Genomic DNA, 4,957 nt, shown 5'->3' with positions numbered 1-4,957 from the left:
CAAGAAGTTCGATCCACAGAATTATTGATAGTTTTATTTTTTTAGTAGAGTGTAGTATGTACTCATGACCTCTTTAGAGAAACACATGAAAGATTTTGTCTTTGTATGTCATCCTTGTCATTGTCCCTATACTAGTGGCATATAGTTTTACACAAACAGTACCATTTTCTACTTCTTTCTTCTGCCTATATATGCTTCTGTCTAAGTTCATTTTCATTTTTGAATCTTATGGTCTTAATCATGTCACGTGGAAAGTTGAAATTATGGAGTTGCCAAAAAGGGAAAGAGACTGTTTAAACGGAATAAAAAGTTAAGACGAACTAATTGAAACGGAGGGAGTAACTTACAGGGATCATCTTTGGGTACAATGAATGAACTAATACTCAGTCAGCTAATTTAGGCTTGTACAGTGGAGGATCTTCCCAAGCAAAAGTGATTTTAAGACAGCTTCACACACAACAGTATCATACACAAGTAAATGGCCACCATCAGGAACTTCATGATACTGAATCCAAGGAAACATTTGCGCTACGTATTTTTATAATTAAACCGGAATGAACTTGTCCTCATAACCTTACCATATGTGAACAGAGCTTTCGTTTTGTGGGTACGGGTTACATAGCTCCAGCCTCCAGTGGATCAAAAACTCATTTGCCAATGCCACAATAAAGTCATGACAAAGGGAGTCAAATACCCTCCATTTCCTTATCCCATCCTGCCAATAGAAGTAAAATTTGTTACAAAATAGTTCCTACACTTCTATACATTAGTATGAAATCAATGGCAGCGAATGGGCGGGTATATATCCTATGGAATCCACGATGGTATGATGTTATACAGATTGAAGAGGAGGCCCAATTCTTACATTGCTTAGTGAAAGGAAGAACTGATGGGTTTGAAGTCGTAGTCACTATCATATATGGCTTTAACAATCTAGAACAAAGGAAGTCAATGTGGCTGGAACTACGTAGAATTGGACAAACGGTAAATAAACCTTGGTTGTTGTGGGGGTGATTTCAATGCTGTATTATCGCCAAAGGACAGACTAATGGGTAATCCTGTGACTCAGGGTGAAATACAGGATTTTTCTGCCTCTGTACAACGCTTATCCCTAAATGAACTATCTTAGAAAGAAGAATTTTTCACCTGGACAAACAAGCAACCAGGGGCTAATAGAATATGGAGTAGACTGGATAGGGCTCTTGGAAATTTTGACTGGATGATGAACTGGGGATATGTATGTGCAGGTTGAGTATGACTTGCCCATGATCTCTGACCACTCCCCCATGGTTCTTAAATTACACACAGCACCCCAAGTTAACAAGACTCCGTTCAGATTCTTCAATGTCCTAGTTGATCATGAAGAATTCTTTCCTATAGTCAATGAAGTATGGAGATAACAAAAGGACCAATAGAGTATGAAGAATGTATGGCTTAAGCTAAGGGCACTCAAGCCATTACTCAAGAAGCAGAATAACAGAGAATTCAAGAATGTGAGGCAACAAATTGACAATGTCAGGATAGAGTTGAAGGTAGTCCAAGCACAATTTACTAGGCAATGTAGCAATGGGCTGATCAATGTCGAAAAGACTATCCTCCAGAATCTAGAAAAGTGGTCTTTGATATAAGAGAACATCGTGAAGCAAAAGTCTAGAGCAAGGTGGATTAAGCTTGGAGATTCCAACACCAAGTATTTCTCTGCTGTTATGAAGGAAAGGACCCAGAGGAAACAAATATCTGAAATTATGGCGCTGTCAGGAGACATACAGAGAGAAATAGTAGATCTCTACATGAGTCTTATGGGTTCTACAGCCATTGTATTACCAGCAATAGACCAATTGGTGATGAGAAGAGGACCTACACTTACTATAGCGCAACAAACTAGTTTACATACCGAAGTCACTGATCAAGAGATTCTAGACAGCCTCTATGGTATTGATGATGACAAAGCACCTGGCATGATGGTTTCGATGTATATTTCTTCAAAAAAGCATGGCCAGTAATCCACAATGATGTGATGTTAGCTGTTAAAGAGTTGTTTCACACAGGAAAATTATTCAGTGCCGTAAATTGCACTACTATTACTTTAGTGCCTAAAGTTGACAATCCTACGACAGTGAAAGACTATAGACCTATAGCCTGTTGCACTTTATTATACAAGTTGATCTCCAAAGTCCTGCCAGCTAGGTTACCGGAAGTCATAGCCTCTATCATCTGTGAAGCCTAATCTGGATTCATTCCTGGGAGACGAATTTCAGACAATACCCTTAAAGCTCATGAGCTTGTTAAAGCTTACACTAGGAAACACATTTCTGATCGATGCATGCGTATGATTTAGTGGAGTGGATATACTTAGAGCAAATCCTAGAGAGCCTAGACTTTCACCTTAAGTTCAGGGGGTGGTTGATGCAATGTATTAAGACTGTTAACTATTCCGTGTTGATAAATGGGGAGACTACAAAGCCGTTCAATGCAGCAAAAGGACTAAGGCAATTGGACCCAATTTCCCCCTTTTTATTTGCCATAGTGATGGAATACCTGAGTAGGAATCTAAACAACCTCAAAGACGAAAATACTTTCAGATTCCACCCAAGATGCTCCAAGATGGAAATTACACGCCTGAGCTTTGCTGACGACCTGCTCCTATTTGCAAGAGGAGACCTCCCATCTGTTACAGCCTTATACAAATGCTTCCTCAAGTTCTCACACGCATCTGGTCTTCAGGCAAATATGAGCAAACGCTCTGTCTACTTTGGAAGAGTAGCTCCAACAGAGAGGAACAAAATACTTCAACATCTTGGATTTGAAATTGGAGACTTACCATTATACCTGGGAATACCGTTGTCCACTAAGAAGACTACATTAGGGCAATGGCAACCTCTAATCGAGAAAATCATTAAGAGGATATCGTCATGGACAGCAAAGAAACTTTCATTCGCTGGTAGAATACAGTTAGTTTTTAAAAAATATTTTCGACTTCAAAATTTTATTTTTTCACCCCTACCCTCGACCCCCGCACCCCACCCACTACCAGCCCCACCCCAAAAAATTTTAAGTTTGTTTTTTAAAAAATATTTTAACTTCAAATTTCAATTTTTCACCCCTACCCTCGATCCCCCACCCTTACCAGCCCCACCCCAAAAAATTTTAAGTTTGTTTTTTAAAAAATATTTTAACTTCAAATTTCAATTTTTCACCCCTACCCTCGATCCCCCACCCTTACCAGCCCCACCCCAAAAAATTTTAAGTTTGTTTTTTAAAAAATATTTTAACTTCAAATTTCAATTTTTCACCCCTACCCTCGATCCCCCACCCTTACCAGCCCCACCCCAAAAAAAATTAAGTTTATTTTAAAAAAATATTTTCAATTTCAACAATTATTTTCTACTCTAGTAAAAATAAAAGAAATTTTTCATTCATAAATCAAACACTAAAAATCTTTTTCGGAAAATATTTTCTACTCACCAACCAAACATGAGAAAATAAGTCAAAAATCAACTTGTTTTCCAAGAAAACATTTTCTAGGAAAACATTTTCCATGGAAAACATTTTCCTTCATACCAAACACACCCTAAAAAACCAATGATTACTGCTCAAACCTGGGAACAATATGCAGATTGGGCAACTCATAATGGGAAAGGGAGATCACACTCACACTGCCATACTTTTCAGAATGGTCTTCAATCTTCACTGAAGCAATCCATGCCATCTAGATAGAGAGAAGCTTGAGTATTTTCGAAAAGAATCGATACATCAACAGATTGTCGATACTTACAAGCTTTGATCTTCAACCTGAACCAAAATCCTTTTTTTTTTTTCACTTTCCTAAATGATTGTTGGATCAAGACAATAGTGTTTATTGTTTTTTGACTTATCAATCCAAATAATAATTCATCATCACCAGCCCAATTACTATCACAATAGTCAATACTCAATGCTAAAAATTACGCGGTTAAGCAAACTTATACTACTTAATTACTCATCATAGTTATAGTTTGCTATAATTACCACTCTCAACTAACATTATACATTAATTACGTGGGCTGACTTCAAGTTTGTATAATTAGTCACATTTGTATATATATAATTCGCCAGAATATACAAATACATATGTATAATATACAATTATCTAACCGATATACATATACAATTCACCTTCCTCCCACTCTCTGCCTCTCTCGCTCTCCTCTCTCCTCCCTCTCCCAATCTCGCTTGCCATATATACAAATACATATGTATAATATACAATTATCTAACTGATATACATATACAACTCACCTCTTTCCCCACTCTTTGCCCTCTCTCGCTCGCCTCTCTCCTCCCTATAACATGTAGCTACGAATTGTAATTATCAAACTATAACTATGGAGAGTAATTAGGCTAACCAACAAGATTGAGGTGATCTTTGGAAGATTAAAAGAAGAAAAAAAAATCAAATATATACGGTCAACAAATATAGTCATGTTTTTATTTGTACTAGTTTTCGTGCACGCGCATTGCGCGTGTTTCCCATATTAATGATATTTTAAAAATTACATACATATTTAGTTTTGAAAATAAATGTAGCAAAAATTTGCAATTAAGATTATTTTTGAAGAATTAGCATAGATAGTTGTTTATCCAATTGATTAAACTATAAAAAAAAAACGGTAGAGTATATAATATATTATTTATGTATACTTCATTTGTAATGTGTACGATCATGTGCAATCAATATATTATATATATATGCCGGCTAGAAAAAGTAAAAATAAATCTACCCGACTATTTAAGAGAAGATACCTATATTTTGTGGTAGCTAAAATAGTTTTTATTCAATGATATCATATCAAAATAAAAGAAAATTTTCTTTTTAAAGTTTGATACTATATTTATATATGACGCGGATACTCCTAATTCTTTCTGTAAAATGAATCAGTAAATTCAAATATGAAGATACATATGAAGACACATTACA

General features: G+C 36.0%; 1 long non-coding RNA gene across 1 annotated transcript; it reads right to left on the bottom strand.

Annotated features, from left to right (window-relative positions):
* Positions 1-292: 292 nt before the first annotated feature.
* On the bottom strand, positions 293-710 carry LOC107061140 (uncharacterized). Its single transcript, XR_001473796.1, has 2 exons — positions 579-710; positions 293-447 (listed from the first exon to the last, which is right to left on the bottom strand). It is a non-coding gene; the product is annotated as an uncharacterized lncRNA (long non-coding RNA).
* Positions 711-4,957: the final 4,247 nt, after the last annotated feature.

This window comes from Solanum tuberosum, unplaced genomic scaffold, assembly GCF_000226075.1.
Source record: "Solanum tuberosum cultivar DM 1-3 516 R44 unplaced genomic scaffold, SolTub_3.0 scf00118, whole genome shotgun sequence".
Lineage (NCBI taxonomy): Eukaryota > Viridiplantae > Streptophyta > Magnoliopsida > Solanales > Solanaceae > Solanum > Solanum tuberosum.
Note: the sequence above shows the minus strand (reverse complement) of the source record. Positions and strands in the feature narration are given on the sequence as shown.